This window comes from Lissotriton helveticus, chromosome 3_2 (assembly GCF_964261635.1).
Source record: "Lissotriton helveticus chromosome 3_2, aLisHel1.1, whole genome shotgun sequence".
Lineage (NCBI taxonomy): Eukaryota > Metazoa > Chordata > Amphibia > Caudata > Salamandridae > Lissotriton > Lissotriton helveticus.
This window is the reverse complement of record NC_136062.1, coordinates 400,481,997-400,504,278: the sequence shown is the minus strand read 5'-3', so window position 1 is coordinate 400,504,278 and position 22,282 is coordinate 400,481,997. Positions and strand designations below refer to the sequence as shown.

The 22,282-nt window shown below is 50.0% G+C and overlaps 1 protein-coding gene across 2 annotated transcripts in view; it reads right to left on the bottom strand.

Moving 5' to 3' along the window:
- PDHX (pyruvate dehydrogenase complex component X) overlaps positions 1 to 22,282 on the bottom strand; it is a 752,141-nt gene that overhangs the window by 225,678 nt on the left and 504,181 nt on the right. The window lies entirely within an intron of this gene.

Here is a 22,282-nt window from a genome sequence, read left to right as displayed (position 1 = left end):
AGCCGGCTTCCCCGGGGGCGAGTGGGTCACCAAGAATGTCCGACGACGAAGCCCCGGCCACCAAGGCGTTCATGACCGAACTTTTTGCTTCTATTAAGGAGGACATCTCCGAGCTGCGGGCGCAGCTGGCCTCTGATCTCCGTGAAGTGCGGAGAGATGTTGATGGGATTGGGGAACGAGTGGCGACCCTGGAAGACCATGATTTGAACACGGCCAATGATGTCCACTTACTACAACAGGATGTCCTTCGTCTTACAGAACAGAACTTGGACCTACAGGCGCACACGGAGGACCTTGAGAACCGTTCCCGTCGGAATAACATTCGCATTAAAGCGGTGCCTTGGGACGGCGAGGCAGGGGACCTACGTGGCTATGTGACGGAACTGTTTCTACAGATCTTGGCCGAGGACGAAACAAAGGACATCCAGATGGATAGGGTTCATCGCGTTGGCTTGCCCAGGCGAGGGGGGGGGCCACCCCCCGACATCCTGGTCTGTGTTCATGACTTTCAGGTGAAAGAGCGCATCCTCCGTAAAGCCAGAGCCATCACTTCGCTGCAGTTTCGGGATCACCGCCCTCAGCTCTTTCAAGACTTGGCGGCCTCTACACTTCAAAAACGGAGGGATTTCAGGCCGGTGACCGCTTTTCTGCGGGAGCGCAACATCGCGTATTCTTGGGGGCATCCCTTCAGGATCATCTTCAGGTTGGAGAACAGATTAGTGCAGATACGCTCCCTCCAGGCAGCAAAGGACCTCTTGGGCTTGGAGGATACTACGCCGTCCCAGAGATCGAATGCGTCCCCATCCCGGCGGCGTCGATGGTCCTCTTCATGGCACAGAGTGGGGTCTTCTCCGGTTCGGGGGCGCCCGGACCGCAGTTCAAGCCAACAGGAGAGGGGGAGCGCGGTAGCTTCCGTGGCCTCGGCAACGATGCCGGCGTCTCAGGCCAGCTCTGGAGCAGCATGAGATGACCTACTTCGCGTGGATCGGCGCTGGAGGGGGCACGGACCCCCCCGGTCTGGGTGAATGGATGTACTTTTGGAGAAGACTCCCCAGACCGTGAACTTGGGAGGAACCGGAGAGGTCTCCCTGTCCTGTCCCAGGAGTGGCCGAAGCTCCGCGAACTATGGACCAATGGGACTGATGAGTATTGTTTTCAGTTTGTTAATGTTTTGGGTGGTTGGGGATTTAAGGGGTGGAAGAGGGGTGGGGGTTGGGGGAGGGGGTGCTGGGAAGGGGGTGGCGACCGGGTGCTGTGTCTGTGAGATATGGTCTGCGTTTAGTGTGCCCTCCTCTAAGGCTCACTGCACGGGGCTGCTTTCTGGAGTGTTTTTTGCCTCATATGGGCCTATTGGCCCCCTAATTGATTTGGGATATGTGCGGATGGGAATGCTGCGCCTCTTAGACGGGTGGATCCTGGTACCTCTGGGTAGGACGCTAGCCTGGCTGTTGGTGGCGAGATGCCTCGATGTTTGGCACCTGGATTGTTTGTTCGGAGGGCCGCCTGGTGTGCTTCGTTCTGGGGGACCTGATTGTGCTGCTCTGCTGGGGTGGGGGGGTCATGGGGATGACTGGAGGGGGATGCTTAGAGTTTGGCCTGGTTCGGATGAGTGTGGAATGGCGATGTCCCTGGTGGGGGTAGGGGCGGGGTCCTTGCTGCCGCACTCCCAGAGCGATACCTCCCGACTTTGTCATGTCTATTGCTGTAGGGACCTGGAATGTTAAAGGTCTCAACTCCCCGCAAAAGCGTCAAAAGCTCTGGAAGTTCCTGTTGGATCATCATCTGGATGTGGTGGCCCTCCAGGAAACCCACCTTGCTAGGCGGGACGAACTTCGGCTTCGTCACCGACAATTTCCCCTCATTTACAGGGCGTCTGCGTCCACCAAGCATAGAGGTGTGGCCCTGATGTTCAAGGCATCCCTCCATTTTCAGCCTCTGGGTGTGAGTAGCGACAAGGAGGGCCGTTGGCTCATGGTGAAGGGGTCCCTGTATGGTCGACAATGTACCTTTGTAGTTGTGTATGTCCCTAATGCTGGCCAAAACGGGTTCTTGCAGGAGCTGTTGGAGAGGGTGGGGAACTTTGTGGAAGGGCACCTATTCCTCCTGGGAGATTTTAATATGGTCTGGGACAAGAGCTTGGACAGTTCGGGTGCGCGGAGGGCGGAGTCCGGGGTTTTTTCAGTAGAGACGCAGCGACAAATAGGGGCTTTGGGTCTCGTGGACAGCTGGCGCTTCCTACATCCACAGACTAAGGACTATACGTTCTTTTCCTCAGTACATCAGTCTTACTCCCGTATTGATCACATTTTTATTAGCCAGGCGCTTAGGGGAGATGCCCAATCCTCTGATAACTTTTCGATCTCCCTCTCTGATCATGGCTTGGTGACTCTTGGCTTGCAATGGCGTATGGGTGGGGACGGCTGGCGGAAATGGTACTTTCCGGCGGCACTCACTCGAGATGAGGAATCTTGTAAAGCACTTCGGAAGGCCCTTGGAGATTTCATGGCGCTTAACCCGCCCTCAGATACCTCGGTTTATGTGACCTGGGACGCGTGCAAGGCTTCCTTGCGGGGTACCTGCCTCGCCCTCAACGCACACCTCAACAAACTTAGGACGGAGAGGGAGGCCCTGGAGGCGGAACTTACCCTTTTAGAACAGGCGCACAAGTCCAACCCCTCCAGGGTGACTCTCCGGCCACTGACGGCCGTGAGAGGGAAATTGAAGGCCCACTATACTAATAGGGCGGAATTCACTCTCCTCCGCCTCCGCCGCATCTCCTACTCCCAGGGGAATAAGGTCGGGCGGCACTTGGCGCGGCAGCTCCACGATAAGCGCGAAAAGGACTACATTGGGGGAATCCGCGACCAGGCAGGCTCTGTACACCATGGTGATGCGGACAAAGCTGGCATCTTTGGCCGTTTCTACGCCACTCTTTATGCAGGTGACGCCCCCGACTCGGAGGCTCAATCTGCATTCCTGAGGGGTCTCCCTTTGCCACAGGTCTCCGCGGAGTGGAACGACATGTTGAGTTCCCCGATTACCAGAGAGGAGGTTCTGACCGCCATTAAGGCGTTGAAACTCCACAAGGCCCCGGGCCCGGACGGCTACACCGCTCTGTTCTATAAGACATTTGCATCTGAGCTCTGCGAATTCCTGGTCTTCCTCTTTAATTCCATGGCATCGGAGGGCAGGACTTCTGACACGATGGCCGAAGCGTTGATCACGGTTCTCCCCAAACCCGGGAAGGACCGTGCTGAGTGCGCCTCCTACCGGCCGATAGCGCTCCTCAACCTAGACGCTAAACTGTACTCTTCTATTCTTGCGGGGAGGTTGCGGGACTTGATGCCGGCTTTGGTGCAGCCGGACCAGTCCGGCTTCATCAAGGGGCGACAGACCCACGACAACTTGCGGCGTGTGGTCCACCTGATCGAAAAGGCTACTAGATTCCGTATTCCGGCGGTCTTAATAGGTCTTGACGCGGAGAAAGCCTTCGATCGCGTTGACTGGGGCTTCCTGCGCCATACTCTCGCGGCCTTTGGGTTTGACCCTCGCTTTCTTCAGATGCTTGAGGCCAATTTTAGCAACCCTATGTCGAGGGTGTTGGTGAATGGCCACAGGTCTGGCAGTTTCCGTCACTCACGGGGTACACGACAGGGATGTCCTCTCTCACCACTCCTCTTCGCTTTAAGTATTGAGCCCTTGGCGCTCGCGATCCGGGAACACGAAGGCATCTTGGGCATCCCCTTCGCCGGGGAACAGCATAAGATCTCGCTGTTTGCTGACGACGTGCTGCTCTCCCTTAAAGACCCGGAACTGTCTTTGCCCCATGTTCATACTGTGCTTTCTGTCTTTGAGAAGGTCGCAGGCTTTAAAGTTAATCTTACCAAATCATATATATTGAACTTGACTCTCTCACCCGCAGGGGTGCAACGTTTGCGGGCACTTACACCCTTGTCCTGGTCGACTTCCTCGCTGATGTATCTAGGAGTGCACTTGACGTCTACTATAGGTGCCTTATTTTCGGCCAATTTTACACCCATGTTGAATGTGCTTCGCATTGAACTCGAGAGGTGGAAGCCCAAGTTCCTTTCATGGCTGGGTAGGGTTCATGCCCTCAAGATGGTCCTCCTTCCTAAACTTCTTTACCTCTTCCAGGCTTTACCTCTTCCGGTGGATTCAGACTATTTTCGTCGACTAAAATCTATGATGCTGAAATATGTGTGGCAGGGTGGCAGGGCGCGACTTTCCTATGCTGTGCTCCGCCGTCCATGTTCGGAGGGGGGGGGTGGGGTTCCCAGATATGGTCCTGTATTATAAGGCGGCGCAGTTGAGGGTCCTTGTTGAATGGTCGCAGAGGCTCTCGGAAAAGCATTGGCTCCATATGGACCGGTGTGTGGCTGGCAGATCCATCTGGGACCTGGCATGGAAACCCAAGACTGACCGCCCCAGGAATGCGTACATTAGCACGCCTACCAGCACGGTGTTGAAGGTCTGGGATACACTTAGCGGAGACGACCGGTGGACCACCTTCCCTTCTCCCTTTACTCCTATTCATTTTAATCCGGCCTTCCCCCCGGCATTGTCGGGCGGACCGTTTGAGGTTTGGAGGGAGGGCGGCTGCCGAGCTCTTACTCACCTGTTTCACGGGACAGCGCCATTCACTTTTCATAACTGTATGCGAGATTACGGGGTGCCGCCCACGGAACGCTTTCGTCATCTTCAACTTTTGCACTGGGCGACTTCGACTACAGTTGGGGACGCCGCTGTAAGACCACTGACGAAATTTGAAGCTTTCATCCTCCGCACGTCTGAGATGAAGGGGACGATTTCCTTCTTATATAGGATGTTACTTGATACTGCAGATTCCCCTTGTCCTCGTTACATGGACCACTGGGAGGCTACCCTGGGTAGGGATATCTCTGACACCGAGTGGAGGAATCTCTGGCGGGATGTGACGAAGCATAACCACTCCACGAACCTCCGCGAGGTTCATTTTAAACTAATGTTTGACTGGTATCTACATCCAGCTAGGCTGCATCGGATCTTTCCGACTACTTCGGATAGGTGTTGGCGGGGCTGTGGTGGCTTAGGGGACTTTCGCCACATTTGGTGGGATTGCCCCAGCATTCGTCCCTTCTGGTCCGAGATCCTGTCCCATATTAAAGACATATTAGGCTATCCAATTCCGAATTCCATGGATTATGTCCTGCTGGGGCTAAGAGACCCCTTGCTGGAACACCAAACGAGGGCTGATAAGCGCATGGTATGGCTGTGTTTGGGGGCGGCCAAATTGACACTAGCGACCGCCTGGAAGAGCCCGTCTGCTCCGGCTATTTCATTGTGGCATGCGCGACTGTGGCGTCTTTTGAGTATGGAGAGATTGTCTGATATATTTATGGGGAACTTCAAGAACTTCATATTTACCTGGGGTCCCTTGGTGAGGTTCCTCTCTCGGGGTCTCCCTTCTGCAGTTTGTCCCCCGGCACTTCGTGCACTACACCTATTTCAAGTTTAACCGTTCAGTGTGTGTGGTTGTGATGTATGGATGTTGGTCGCCACCTCCAGGGGAAAGGGGGGGGTGGGGGGGGGGGGGACTGGGGGGACGTTGGGGGGGTTGCAGTTACTCTTGTTGCGACAAGCCTCCATGTGGGAGTGTCCAGCGGCGCTCCTACGTGACACCAGCTTGCCTTGGGACGCCGCCTCGAGCCCGATGAACAATCGTTATGGATTTGCCGCGCTCGTTGATTTAGTGACCGCGAACATTGATATGTGAGGCAACATATCTTATTTATATGGGGGGCGCTATGGCGGGGTTCCTGGCATCCCCTGTGCGGGAAATGTGGCGTTATGTCGCCTGTTATATGGTTCATCTCCTTCTTTCTCCCCTTTACTTTTCTACCTTTCTCTCACTCTTGAGCAAATACCAAAATAAAAATTTGAAGAAAAAAAAAAAACCCGCGTTACGTGACAAAGCCAGCTCGTCATGCGCGTAGCGCAAGTTACGCCCATGACGAGCTGGCCTTGTCATACGCACTGAAGGGGTTAATCTCCACAACGACACCAGCAGCGCTTGGATGCCTGGCTTCACCTTGGGGGTGCCCAGGAGTGGGCATTTCACAGGGAAAAGCCAGGAAGGGTTCCTCAGCGCCAAGAAACCCCATAGGGTATAAGTGCGCTTTACAAGTACAAATTCATTTCATTTCATAGTTCTGGGGATGTGCATGAAGAGATGAGCATCCTCTACCGTGGAGCAATGGATGACAGACATGGTTCTCAAGCGGAATGGGAACAAGTTTACTTTTAATTGCAGGAGAGCAGCTGCTTCTGGGCAATGAAGCTCGCATATCCCACTCCCCTTTTCGGATCCTAAACTGCAATAAAGGCGTGCTTGGCTCCTTCAAGTTTATGTGGCCTATGCTGCTTGGCTGCCTTCTGCTCCCCTTGCCACACAGCAGTGTTGTTGGTCCCCTGAGGAGGTGGAGTGTGATTTCAAACTGATTAAGACTGGTCTCTGTGTCTATTGAAGATGATCCTTCAGACAGCTTTTGACAGACGAAGCTAAAATGTGTCTGTGGTGTTAAAAAATGTGACCCCGACATTCATTCTTTACGTCCATCTACTTCTTTCCAATACAGAATAGACGGGAGCTAAAAATGTGGTTTCTGCATTTTAGCAGTCTTTTTGACTTCGTGACAGCTTGTCTAAAAAGGAAATCCCCGGAAGCCAGCCAGGACCATCTTCATCTGCCAGCCTCCTCATGGGATCCCATCACCCCCCCAACCCCCCAGGTCTTATGCATATCTAGGGCAGTCTGTAGGAGAGCGCCAAGATGCTCCACTCATGCTCACCCAACACGACCTCTCTTGAAGTTGTTGTTGTTGTTCGTGTCCTGAAAAGACCCCTGGTCTTGACTGACAAGCATAGAAAGACAGGAAGAGAATGAGCAAGAAATCACACCCCGCATCACAAGCAACACAAGAAAATTAATCTAATATCTGATAGCTATCATTCTTTAGCACGTAGCAGTGTAGAATCACTTGCTTTACACACTCCTGGCATCTAGTGATAGGCACAGACATTGCAAGTTGTTTTACTTCTAAGTAAAATATTTTGGTTTCAATGTGACTCGAAACCCACAATGTACCAGGATAAAAACTCCACATTAGATTCAGTCTATAGCCTCCCCCCCCCCCCACACACACACACAAAAGGGGAAGAAAATGTATTTTGAATAAAGTACAGCAGGGCAGCTTGTGTACTGGTGCATAGAAAATGTGATAATGTATGTGCACCATGTTATAAATATCTCGACTAAGCTAGCATCCTGGGAGACGCATCATGAATCTACAGCATTACATGCTGTAGTGTAAACAGATACTTACAGGTAAGTTGATTGATTGATTGATTTCGATATGCATATATCATAAAAGCAGTACAAAAGATAAAAACAGCATGTCGAAAAAAAGTATGACTGTACATTCGATAAAAGAATAAAACACATTGGATCAGCATAAATTAATTAAAAAAGAGGATTAAATTGATATGGACAGTCTTCTATGTCTAATCAACCAAGCCCATTTTAAAAACTTGGCAACAGCACAAACAATGGGAGGGGCAGTATTGGTTAAAAGAATCCGGAGGGCAACAGAGTACTGGCGGGTACCCAATTCTCTGCAGATAGGACCAAGCCAGCGTGATCTGGGGCGACCATAGTCCGGGCATTCGAAAAGAAAGTGTGGCACCGTCTCTGATTTATCGGGACAAAGAGCACAAAAGCGTGAAGAGGACTGGGGTTTATTCCACCTGGAGCAGAAATCGGCCAAGGGAAGGGTTCCTAGCCGGAATTTGATGTACAGGGACCGATCCATGGCAATTGTTATTATGTCCATGTACGGCTCGTAGGTGGCGACATCTTTTATCAGCAGAAAAGCTGTGGTAGTTTTGCAGTGCTGCTGGCTACTGATGCGCTTCACACGAACCCACTCCCAAAAAAGTTTTTTTAAAGTCTCCTTCGGGGGAGCGGAGTGGCTATGCCAGCAGGAGACCAGGCCTAGGTCCCCTAGAAGATGTTTAATGTCCTTCAGCCATTTAATCATATGCCAACCGTCGGAGTGCATCACCTCAGCTAGACCATTGGCATAAGATTTTAGCTCAGGAACCCTCCACAGGCGAGCCCAGAGCAAGAGGGGTCGAAGACGGGCCTGATCCCTTATAGCTTTGCAGCCAGTATCCATGAGCACTGGGATAGTCGGACTACTCGATGGAATGGCAAGGAGATCTTTAATGAATTTGTTTTCGGCCTTGCTCAGTAAGTCCACTTTGCCCAGGCCCCACAGTTCGGCTCCATAGAGTGACGCAGGGACCGCGCGTACTTTGTATATATCTAGTAGAGGGGCAACACAGTGTTTTGTTGAGTTGTTGAACTCCTTAAGGAGGGCCCCCCCACCCTTTTGTGGGACATTGTCATTTTATTGATGTGGGCGGTACAGCTCATCGCGTCGTTAAGTCGAATTCCCAGGTAGTCGAATTCTGCCACTCTTTCAAGGGGTATGGAGTTCAGAATGGGAGGGCGGCCAAGTTTACGTGGTGGATGCATAACTAGGTACTTGGTTTTTTCCACGTTGATGACAAGTCCCCTGGTGGTGCAAAAGTCCTGAAAGCGGTTCAGTAGTGTCTGGAGACCTTGGGGGGTTTTAGAGATGAGGAGGGTGTCGTCGGCGAACAGCAAAGTTGGAATTTTTACGCCTCCCAGAGTGGGAGCGTCTGCTGGTTCGCCGAGTAGATGATCTACCACTCCATTAATATAGAGGGAGAATAGGGTGGGGGCCAGGACACAACCCTGCCTTACTCCCCTCTCGACCCTGATCTTATCGGTCTTTTCCCCGTTCAGCCCCCATCTGACCTGGGCATAGGTGTTGTTGTGCAGTTTGGTAAGGAGGTTTAGTATAAACGGGGGCATCCCTAGTCCGTGAAGCACCCTCCAAAGTTCCTCCCTAGGAACCAGGTCAAAGGCAGTCTTCAGGTCAATAAAGGCCAAATAAAGACTGCCTTTGCCCAGCTCCACCACCTTCCAGTGTAGTAGCAGGAGCCTAAAGACCTGTTCAATAGTTCCTGTACCTGAACGGAACCCGGCTTGCATATCGGACAGGATGTGGTTATCGTCCACCCATTGTGAGATCCTCCCCAAAATTGCTTTCCCCGCCAGTTTCTGGCTCGAGTCTATCAGGCTTATAGGCCTGTAATTCCCAGGTAGATCCCGGCTGCCCTTTTTGTAGATGGGGACCACCTCCGCACCTCTCCAGGAATCTGGCACAGGGCCTCCCACAACGATTGCATTGAGGAGTGCAGAGATTAGTACCCCCCATTCTTCCGGATATGCTCGGAGGATATCGCCTGGTAGGCCATCCGGACCAGCTGCTTTTAATGGTACCAAGGTTTTGATCTGCTTTGTAACATCCAAAACCGAAAAAAATTCCAGGTCTTGGGCTAGAGTGGAGGGTGGGTGGTTGAAAGGGTCGTTTAGTGGGCCTTCAGCGGCAGAATAGAGTTTTTGGAAGTGGGAGAACCATGTCTGAGCATTGATGGTACAGGTCCTCAGGGTATCCTCGGGACGGTTCCTATTGCCCACCAAATCCCAAAAACCTTTGGCGTCTTTCCCACGACTGGCAGCCAGGAGGTCCTGCCAGAAGTTATCCTCCCACTCCATCTTAGCGTTTTTTTGGCAGAGTGCATAATGTCTCCTGGCCACCCTAGTCTTGGGCGGTAATTTGGACTTAACTGCTTCAATGAGAAGTGACTTCGCCTCCCTGCACTTCTGGTTGTACCAGCCCTGTCTAGCTCGTGAGCTTGGTTTCCTTCTGTTCGTATTGGCTGGAACTACAAAGAGGTCACTAATAGCCTGGGTTATGGTACAAAACCTTTGGGCCACCTCCAGCAACCCATCCTCTTGGGGGTCGAGATTGGCTAGGGCTGAGGCAAGAAGCTGCCTGATAGCAGAAGTTTTCTCCTCTGAAAGTGCCAACTTCGCCCACTTTAGCCACCGTCCACAGTTGGCGACTACTGACGGGTCCGGGGCGGGGTTACAAGAAGATCTGCTCACAGTGCTGGTTAGCCGCCTGTGAGACAAGGTGAGAGAGAGGAGGTTGTGATCACTCTCGACGGATGGTATAATCACCATGTCCTCCACCGTGCTCCACAGGTGTATGTCAAGGAGAAAATAATCAATCCGTGACGTATGCCCTGGCCTATTGTAGGTATGGGCCCCTGCTTTATCGGACCTGGTCCTGCCATTGGCAGCCCTCAGGCCAAACTCCATAGCTAGTGAGTTGATCTGGAGGGCAACTTCTGTCCACTTTTTGATGGGGCTGAGTTCAAGGGACGGGATCCCCCACCTGATGTCGTGTTCCTCTTGATCAGTTAGAATTTCGAGGTCCAGGGGCTCAAAGGAACAATTGAAATCGCCCGCCAACAAGGTACAAGACCTGTGAGGTGACGAGCGAAGCTGGGCTTCCAAACAGGCTATTACTGGGGATTCTCTACCCCCCTTTGTGCCTCGGGCGTAAATGTTAAAAATATTTAAGATGACTCGGCCCTGGGGATTTTTCAGCAATATGTTAAGGAGATCCGGGCATTTGGTATCCTGCTCCACCACCCTGCAGTTGAGTTCTGAAGCCACCCAAATTAAGAGGCCACCCGAAGGGCGGCCCCTACCAGTTGCACTAAGAACTGCCGGCAAAAAGTGGGTGGAATATCCTGCCTTATGCAGGGGCACCCCACTCCAGGTTTCCTGGAACAGGCATATGGAGTGTTGTTCCACTAGCGCGTTCCAGTCCGGCTGCGCTAGCTTCCTCTCGAGGCCCGCCACATTCCAGCTGAAAACCCTAATCGGGGGGTCCGTCACAGCCGTAATGCTACAGTCCTCGACAGGGTACAGCGTGTCCACAACACCCACACCAGGAAGGTTAACCAAAAGGTCAGAGGATGCCCCGGTCTCCCCTTGCTCTTTTACAACCTCGGCAGTAGCCTGGCTTTGTGATGTGGTCGAGGGGCTACAGGTTTTAAGGAGGGGTGTAGGCTCAGCAGCAGGACTCAAAACCACAAGGGCCGCCCCAGGAGCGTCACAGAGTCAGCAACCCCAGGAGCCCCAATTCTGTGTCACTGGAGCTGGATATAACTGCTGTGAGAAGACTCCCGGGGAAGGATGACCGTGGACGATGTTTTCTACGAAAAATTGACCCCCAGAACTGCTGTTATAGGGGAGTTGTCCAAGATGGATGGTAGGAGTGGTCGTGATAGTCCGTGGGTAGAAGAATGTTAAGTCGACTGCATCGACACCCGTTCCAGCCGTGGATCGCCCTTGAGAGCATATCAAATGGGCGACTCTTGCGTCTTGGAAATTAACCACCACGCAATCCCCTTCAAGAGATTTTTTCCCGTGTCCAATCCATCCCACCCTGCGTACGCCAAGAATAATGCCATCCACTCCCGGAGCGAGGGGCCTGTTGATTTTCAGCCAATGGATGACCTTATTCTTAAGCGCCTGATGATTTTCCTGCTGGGTATTCCTAATAGGGGGGACTTTGGTAAGGACAACAACAAACGGGTGACACTCAGGGGGGAGGTTAACTGGGGGACACTTTCGTATAGGTTTCTGCGAAAAAGCCAATGGAGAAGGATTTTTGGGCGGAAGGGTGGTGGGTTTAGCCTTAAGGGTTGTCGCTGCACCACCAGTTTTGGCGTGTAAAGCGGCCCCAGGTTGTGAAGTTGGACCCGTCCCTCCCTTCTGATGTTTCCTTTGCCCTAGGTTAGGCACAGGGGTTGTTACCACTGGGGGAGGGATGGCATGCACTTGGGCAGCATGGGTGGAGACATTCGGCCTTGTCTGCCTCGGGCCATCCTGGGAGGCGACCGAGGAAGCCTTCCCAGAAGCTGGTTTCTTGGGCGGCTGTGTCGACTGTTCTCCTAGAGAATGACTCACTAAAGCCTCTTTCCCAGTGTTCCTATCTGTCCTATCCTCGCTGGGCTTCGGCTGTAATTTGAACAGGGTTTTCAGGGAAAAGAAATTGTCCCTGGTAACCTGTTCAAAACGGTCAAGCCTGTCCCCCAAACTTTTGACTTGGTGTATCAGTGGTACCAAAAGAGACCTGACCAGTTTCTCGATTGGCTCCAGAAAGAGACCCTCGTTGGCTAGGTCAGGAACTGCTGGGACCAGCAGGGGGGGTAGCACTGTGTCAGCTACGATTGGAGGGGCATTAGAGTTCCCAAGTGGTGCAGATCCTCCGGCACCTGGGAGTGTGGAGCCCCTGTGGGGCTGATACCTGGCGTGCTTAATAAGCGTGGGGTGGCAGCCCTTTCGGATGATGGTCGCCCTTTTCCCTTTCCTTTTCATAGGCCCCTGGATAGATCGGGTCTTGGGCGGAAGTTGAGGGTCGGGTGTGGGAGCGTCAGAGCAGTATTGGGACTGAATACCAGGAGAACCGGCTGTGGGAAGGTCGGGGCGGGACTCTACAACCACGGTACAAGGGCTGATGAGGTGAGGATCAATCAGCAAACTTTCTACCCCATCTGTTCCAATCTCTAGTGGTGCAATATGAGAGTCCCCAGGTAAATCCCCAAGCAAGGGTGCAGGGGAAATGGAGATTGGTGAGGACATCTCTAGTGCCGAAGCAGGACATTTTGAAGGGGGGAAGTCAAAAGAGAGGCGCCGTTCTGATATGGCGATCTCATTGTCAATAACAGCCGCCACCCTGGTGAGAAATTTGTCCATAGAACCGAACATGGCACCCCCTGGGGCACTTTCACCGCCACCCCTCAAGGCCTTACCGGAACGGGTTGACATGCTGGATTCCGGGCCCACAATGAAGCACCACGAACTAGGGCCTGTTGCAGTGGATGTAAGAGGGGTGGCCCAGCCCTGCCTCCTCCTGCCCCGGACGGCCACAGACGGCCCGCCCTTTGCCCGGGCTTCTCCCGCGATGCTCCCGCGTGCTCCCGCACAGCGGGGAAGGGGCGTCCCTTTATGGGGGCGTGAAGCGAGGGGTGGGAGGGGCAACAGGTCAGCAGGTGTGCCGGAAAGCAGGGGCTCCTGGTTAGGTGAGTCCCTGCAGCGGGGCTGATGGTGTGAGCGTAGTCCCTGCTCCCTCGAGTCCTTCTTTAAAAGCTGTGAGCAAACGTGCTCCCAACAGCCACACTAGCCCCCAACAGCGACGCGGCACCCGCGGAGCGGGTGCGGCTAGTTGTAGACGAAAACAGCAGTGTCAACAGCAACCACAAGGAAACGCCGGTAAGCCCTCGGCGTGTGTGTGTCCCGCTGAGACGAAGGGTTCGAGCGCTTTTCACCCTCTGAGCGAGGGGTGGGAGGGGCAACAGGTCAGCAGGTGTGCCGGAAAGCAGGGGCTCCTGGTTAGGTGAGTCCCTGCAGCGGCGCTGATGGTGTGAGCGTAGTCCCTGCTCCCTCGAGTCCTTCTTTAAAAGCTGTGAGCAAACGTGCTCCCAACAGCCACACTAGCCCCCAACAGCGACGCGGCACCCGCGGAGCGGGTGCGGCTAGTTGTAGACGAAAACAGCAGTGTCAACAGCAGCCACAAGGAAACGCCGGTAAGCCCTCGGCGTGTGTGTTACAGGTAAGTAACATTTTCCGTTAGCAACATGTGTAGCTGTAGATCGCATGCTTTGCAAAGACTGGAATAATAATACTAATAATAATAATAATAATAATAATAATAATAATACAGACACTTGTAAAGCGCAACAGCTACCTCAAACAGAGGTGTCACGTCGCTAAAGCGATCGGCAGTATGCAGATGGAAAACCAAAAAGCGAGGCCCGGGGCAATTAGTCTGCCGTAAAGAGCCAGGTCTTAACTAGTTTCCTAAAAAGAGGTTCTTGCTCTATGTTTCGTAATTCACTTGGCAAGGAGTGCCATCACTTAGCCGTCCCCACTGTGGAGGATCTGCCTCCCAGGCGGGCCTTGTTGAAGCGGGGCATGCAGAACAGTTTGTGTGAGTTGGACCTCAGGAATGCAGTGCCCTGCTCCCTAAAGTGGTACCTTGCGAACTGACTGAGATTGTGGAGACCAATAATAGTTTGATTAACATGGGATGGGATATGACCTTAGGAAGAAAGTAAGAATTTGACCTGAGAACAACCTGATCTTTGTGGACATGAATATTAACTACTCCATAGTTAGGGCTTGCATTTCACTGACTCTACGCAAAGAAGTGAGCGCAGCGAGGAATCCTACTTTTCCACAAAAGAAACAGCAGTCGAGGAGAATGAAATTACTCAATAGGGGGCTAGATGAGATTTGTAATAACGACGTACAGCTCCCATTAAACGACAGGTGGTGTTCCTTGTGGACACATTCTTATTTAAGAGACCTTCCATGAAGACCTTGACAACTGGGAGCTTGAATAGAGACTTCTGTTGTCTACTATGAATGTAAGCTGCAAGAGCAGCCAAACGAAGCTGAATGGCGGTGTATGCTAGGACTCATTTCTGAGAATGCCGTAAATAACAAATGATGTCTTGTACAGAAGAGTGAAGAGGCTGAATGTTCTTAATGAGACAGTAGCACACACATCTTTTCCATCTGGCAGCCTAACATGCGTTTACCGTTGATCTAAACCACCTTCAGAATGAGCACACACTGCAGGAAGTTGAAGATAGCCGGATTCTGAACCTTTGATGCAAAGTTGCAAGATTCCGTGTCTTGAGATTTCCGTGTTGCAGCTTCCCCTCGTTCTGAGTTAAAAGGTCTGCAAAGAGGGGTAGCTTCCTGCGTGGATGACTGGACACTTCCAGCTGCATGGAGTACTATGGTAGTCTGGCCATAGTGGGAGCAATTAGGACGAGCCGCATGGATGTCAGTTTCATTTTCCTCCCTACTATGAAATCAGTGGTACAGGAGGAAAAGCAGGATCAAAACGATTAATTCACCCATAGAACATTGCCCATTTAATATGGATGTGGATATCAAGAGGCAAAGCTTGGGCATTTTGCATTATTTTTGGTGGGGAAACGTACAACTGTGTGCGTTTCCCAACTTTTAAAGTGCTGAAGCAATACTTGAGGATTCATTTCATATTCATGATTTTGTTAAGGCAGCAGCCTGTCACCCCTTGGTCTTGGTCACCACTTCCACCACCGGTCGAGTGGGTCAGAGGTGCCAACCCGGCTCTCTGAACCACACGGAACCTAGTTCAAGCACTAGCCTCCTGCATCACCTCTAGTGTAATCCTGGTATTGAAAGCCCAATTGTTTAGCTGCATTCACCCAACTGTCCCATTGTTTTGTGCCCAATTGTTTTTGTTATACTCTCCCTATTTGCCTTCTTGATTTGTGCCCAATTGTTTTGCAATACTCACCCGTTTGTCTGCATGATATCTGCCAATTGTTTGCTTTTTCTGTGTTTTGTCAGTGCTTTAGCTGGTTTTGTCACCGTTTCTCAACCCCCAGCCCGTACTTGCCAGTCCCATCTGTGCCGGTTTATCCTCCCCACTCTTGACAGCCCCTCCCACCTACCAGGGCTACTTAATGGAGGCTGCAGCGTGAGCGTGCCACTGGAGCGCCAAAGGCAAACCCAGCGCTAGGAACCCTGGCCACCACCAATCCCACAGGTACTCCACTGCACAGCTCCGTATCCCTGCATGCACCAACCACTGCTGCCACGCTTTACCAAGGACCACGGCAGGACTGTTCACTTACATACACTGTCACTTCAACACAATCACCAACCCGCTGAACAGCACAACACTAACCACAGAAGCAGTCACCCCTCCGACTCAACTCAACAGCCGCCTGATCAACGCCAGAACACTCTGCAAACACGCCACCGAGATCTGGGACACCATCTCCACCCTTGCCACGGACGTAACCTTCATCTCCGTAACCTTCAACCTTCTCACCCCCACATCGGCCCCTGCCATCGCCACTGCAACCACCACGGGGTACAAGATGAAACACCAAGACCATGCCAAACAGACATGGCGGTTGCACCGCTATCACACACAAGGAATCCATCACCTACACCATCAGCAATGATGACACCACGCCCACAATAAAACACATGAACTACTAGCTCCACAACGGCACCAAAACCACCATCAGAGGCACCCTCACTTACAGACCGCCGGTACCACGGACCAGCCTCAGCGACACCATAGCGGAATTCATCACCCCTCTTGTGGTCAAATCCGAACACTAGATCTTTCTTTGCAACCTCAACTTCCACCTGGATGACCAACACCACCGACCTGGAAAGACTAGAAAGCATTGGCCTCAAACAGATCATCATTGAACCCACCCACGCTAGGCCACATCTTCACATCCACCTACCAAATCAGCTACAGCCACACAACAGAACTCACCTGGATAGACCACATAATCATAAGATTCATCCTTGCCTGCCCACCATGCACCACTCCCACCCAAGACAATCCACCCTACCGCAGCTGGAGCAAAGTAACTCAGCAGCAATGGACAGATGCCCTCAGCATCACCCAGCCAAACAACACAACCAACATGGACCAAATGGTAGATAACTTCAACACCAGGATCACCAATGTAGCCAACCAAGTCGCCCACATCAAACTTCCTAAAAGGAACAGACCCACCAAACGAGCCAGCTGGTACACACCGAATGTACACAAGTAGAAAGGAAATGGTGAACCAGCAAGATTGACACTGACAAAGCCACATATAAAGCAACCCTCAACAGCTACCATCGCCAGTTCAAAGTCACAAAGAAGGAGTCTCTCACATTTCGCAACGAGACCAGCGGCAACAAATTCAAGGAGCTCTTCACCATCAGCACAGAATTCTGCTGCCCCTCAGACACAGTAAACATCATCCATCTCTCACAAGAACTGTGCGACTACCTCGCTGATCACTTCCAAAATAAAATAGCAACCATCTACACAAGCCTCAAACCGCAACCCTCTGACATACTCAGCAACCGATCAAACACAACCAGCAACCACCCGCTAACTACATGGTAACAACTCAGCACACCAACTACTACCACCCTGATCAAATCAATCCACTCTGGAATACTCACCGACCCCTGCCGACATCAGATCTTCAACCGGGAAGCAACGGGATCAGCCACCAGCTCACCATCATCAATGCCACCATCGCAACAACCATCTTCCCTGATGCATGGTAGCATGTGGAGGTCAGACCCCTCCACAAGACAAGCAGACCCCAGAGTCCCCGCCAAAGTTCTGGATAAAAGCTATCAACATCAAACTCACTAATCATCTGGAAAGAAACCAGTTCCTGGATCCCCACCCCACCAGGCTTTAGAGTCACCCACTGCACAGAGACAGCCCTTATCGCAGCAATAGCTGCCATCCGAGCCCTACTCTGTAAAGGGGAATGGCCTCTCTCATGCTCCAGGAACTCTACGCAGCTTTCAACACCGTTTCCCACCACACTCATCCAGCGACTTCGCCAAATCGGAATCACAGATGGCGCACTCTAATGGCTGGTATCCTTCCTCACAGGTCGCACCCATAAAGTCTGCCTCCCCCTTCACCTCGCACCCAAAGAGTGATATCAGTGGAGTTCCCCAGGGCTTGTCCCCCAGCCCCACTTTCTTCAACATCTATATATCATCACTAGTAAGTATCGTCAGATGAAACAAAATCGGCATCATCTCAATGCCAAGGACACCCAACTCGTCCTCTCACTCTCAGCCAATCCCACACAGACAACGACCAACTTCCACAACTGCATGATGAACGTTTCGACATGGATGAGAGACAACTGCCTCAAACTGGACACTGACAAGATGGAAGTTCTCACCTTCTGCAGATACACCACCCTATTGAACGACTCTTGGTGGCCAATAGAGCTAGGTCCTACCCCCACACTGAAAGACCATGTCCAAACCACAGCATCGTACTAGACTGCAAACTCACCATGAACTCTCCATGCCAGGTAAACACCGTCGCCTAAGCCTGCTTCCACAGGACCTGCATGCTCCGAAAAAACTTCAGTGGTCTCCCCATCAGCACTAGGAAAATGGTATCACAGGTCCTCATCACCAGCCAACTCGGCAACGCACTACAAACCAACAAAACCTCCAACGCAGCAGCCAGACTCCTTTTCAACCTCCCCCAGAGGACACACATATCTCAACACCTGAAATACCTCAACTGGCTCCCCATCCAGAAGAGATTCCATTTCAAGCTCTTGACCCACACCTACAAAGTATTCCACAGCATAGGCCCATACTACATGAACCATACAGAAACCTTCGCTCCTCCCGCCTCGCACAGACTTCACAGATCTGCTGTAGCCGCATCGGAAGACACTCCTTTTCTCACCTTGCCGCAAAAGCCTGGGACAACCTATCCCTCCAACTCTGCACTGCACCCTTCCTGTACCACTTCAGGAAGGAACTTAAGACCTGGCTTTTTGAAAAACACCTGCTGCACAGCACCTGGACACCCCCAGGTTGACAAGTCATGCTCTACAAATACCTATTGATTGATCGACTGTTGGTGTACCCCAATTTTGAAAGTACTGAAGCAGAGCTTGAGGATTTCTTTCATATTCAAGCTATTGTTAATGCATCATAATTAACAGGTCTGCAAAGATGTTGTCCTCTTCTGTTAGATGTTCCACTAGAAGGGAACTGTCCCAGTGCCATATTTGTGGTATGCTTGATAGCTGGGGCACGTCTGTGTCCCTCCGTTTTTGGATGTAGTACATTGTAGTGGAATTGTCTCTCCAGTGGAGACCTGTTTTGTTGAAACTTATTGCAAAAAAAAGCTCTCAGTGTTACCTGTACTACGATTAGTTCCATTAGTTTGATATACATTTGCTTCTGTTGTTGAGTCAAGGTGGCCTGACCTATCAAGTTGTCTAAATGTGTTACCAATCCATAAGGGATGTCTCTGTAGCAATGGTGATTTGCGTCTGTGGGCCAATAAATAATTATCCTAGTAACAAATTATAACATTTCCACCATTTTAGTTTGTGCTGTTTTCTACTACACTTGATCTTCTTACTAACCCATCGCTTGTCACCATTGCTTGGAGACAGACTAAGACAGATTGGTATATGAAGGTGAACATTTGCAGTACAAGACGCCATCATTCTCACTAATATCATTAACATTCTTCACATCTGGTAGATGGTAAATAGCCCTTGAAATGTAATTTGTCTTATTGTTGAGGTGAGCTTTGCCGGTCACTGTATGGGTCTCATGAAGCGTTGCATTTTTTTTAGGACAGTTGTGATGTCTTGCATTTACTGTAAAACTCAATTTGTGCTGTCTTGCACATTAGACTAGATGTACAAGATCCATGTAGCAACTTATGGTCTTTGACTAGTATATGGGCTCTGCTACAACTGAGGGTTGTTTTGAAAATCTTTGATCCAGAAACATCAAGAAGGGGTAAAATCCTGGGGGAATTGAAAGTATCATCCTAATTTAAATCCAGGGCTCTTAAAATATCAAATGTATGGTTCAGCTAGCATTTCTACCATACTAAATGATGGCAAAATCGAAAGTAATAAAAGAGTGTTCTTGAACACCACATTATTGTCTGGGTCTCAGAAATTCGTGCTACGTTTTGTTTGTATTGTAATGCATAGCACCTCCCCCAAAACAATTGTGAGTCACTGAGGGGGAAAGAAGAGCAAAATCACTCACTAGCTGATAAAAGTAAAGGACCCCAAAAAAATTGTGCATTTGGAAAAATCTGGACAAAATTGGGCTGAAGACAGACATTGATGTCAAGTGTCTTACTGAAATAAAACAAGTCAAAAGGTTTCGGACTTGAGGAGGAAGAGTTTTCCATAGCTCGGGGCCAAGCGTGAGAATGATGTACTCTCAATTCTAGCTTACTCATAGCAAGAGCCTATCAATTCTAGCTTACTCATAGCAAGAGCCTATTAACAAGTGGTTTGAGCAGCACAAATCTTTAGCAAGGTCAAACCTTTCTGTAGAATCTTTTGAGAAATTCAGAACAGGATATTACTAGTCAAACAGAGGAAAAACATTACTATGTTTTCCTATGGAAGATAGTTGGCAGAACTGGGGGCCCAACTATCAACCTGGCCGCATGGTACTGTACGATGTAGAGCCTGTGCAGTAATCCCATGGTAAAGTATTAATCGAGTCTAGGCTCAACTAATACTAATGTGACAGCTATCTTTCCTCAGCACGTTCGTGCCTAGTAGCAAAATATTTCTCCACAATGCAATTACCCACCATCTCCCCTGCACGACGAGAGGCGCTAGATAAGCCAATCACGCTCTTTGCGATCGTAGAGGCCATTAGGGACGTGGCATCTGTCAAGGCTTCGGGGACCAGATGGCAAACCTGCCAAATACTACTAGGTCTATGCCCCGGCGTTGGCTCCTCGCCTGCACACCTTATACACTGACGCTCCCATGGCTTCCATTCTCCCTGTGTCACTACTCGTGGCTATGCTAATCACCCTACCTAAACCTGACAAAGATCCTACTGCCCTGGGTTCTTACTCAACACAGATTATAAAATACTGGCCAAGATCCTCGCCAACCTACTGGCACCCTTTGTTCTGTCTTTGGTCAACCCAGACCAAAATGGGCTTATCCCAGCTCATAATACCTCACTGAATCTGCAACGCTTCTTCCAGGATCCCAATAATTCCACACTCTCAAGGTGTTTGGTACTTGATGTGGAGAAAGCCTTTGATTCTCTGGAATGGGAATTTCTTTTAGCCATCTTCCCTCGCTATGGGAGCGTTGCCGATTCCTTCGATTGGTCAGACTGATCTATACAGTGCCAAAAGTCCAGAGTAAAGACAGGCTCCTATATATCAAATACAATCCCAATGTGCTGTGGTATCCGCCAAGGATGCCAGCTTTCCCCGCTGCTCTTCTGTCTAATTATAGAAGCCCTTGCAGCCTCTATTCGATCGCACAGTGCAGACTGGAGCATCCCTCTGGGAGATGAAACACATGCAATTTCTTTATATGCTTACAATCTCCTATATATCTGCAACGTGCAGTCAGATCACTATATACTGGCTCAGACGCACAATGATTTTGCTGCCTACTCTGTTCTAGGGGTTAACTTCGCTAAGTCTTTCCCGTTCGCTCCAACATGCCCAGTTAATACTTTGGTACTTTATGGTGTTACCTTCCGATACTTAGGGATTAGAATCTATTGCCAGCCAGCCTATTTGTTAGATGGCAACCTTGGGAGAGCGGTAACAGATATCAGTCTAATGACTCATATTGTTCTATATACAGAACATCATATCAATGTCAGGTAAGTACCATTTCTTTCTGTTTGGTCTCTCCTTGTAACTCAAGGAATGTCTTTAAACTACAAAAAGAAACTGTGTAAAAAAGTATATTCTACATGCAATAGACAAAGAAACTTTGAGGCAGGCACAGTATCATTTTTCCCAGGGGTACTAAAACTATCACAGCAGAGGTACTACATGCACTATTTGCACAAAACATTAAATACATGATTCTGGCAGTCTTCCTTGGAGTAGGTGCGTATTAAATGTCTGATGAAAGAGGTCCATCACATCCTCTTTTGATCCAACTTAGTAACATTACATACAGAGTAAGTGTAAGGGTCGGTGACTTATTTCTGTCAGTCTGGCGTTCTCTACTATTGCATTATTATTAACCTAAAGTCCGATTCGTATTTTACTAACAGGAATTTTTATTTTTCATTGTACTATTGTTTCATTGTGGAATTCCTAATTTTCACATTGATCCTTGACATGCTGTCTTCAATACTCTATTTTCTGGACTTGACACTTCACACTATAGATGTTTTCGTAGTTCTTAAATAATCTGCTAAACATATATACAATACTGCAAACAACTCTTTTTAGTTACAAGAAGACAATCTCAACCAAGTAACCTTCCCAACCTTTGAAAACAAGGATTGATTTTGACTTTCTTAGTTGACAAGGTACACTATCAGCATCTGCAGCATATAGCATTAGTGAATGGCATCTAAAATTGTAATTTATAGACCGCAGTTCAGGCAAAGTTGTAAGCCATAATCTTTCCTTCATAATAGGCCATCATATTCCATGTCCTACTAGAAAACATGTGAAAATAATGAAATCGGAATGAAAAATATATTAATGAAGAACCTGAAATTAAAAGAAAAATGAAAGTTGCATTATGTGTAGGCCAAATGAAAAAATACATTTGCAATTTAAATAAATATAACGTCAAGTAAAAAGGATTAAGATTATGGTATGGGATATTGTATGGGATAATAGTTGCATTAAGGATTCTGACATCTCTTTCC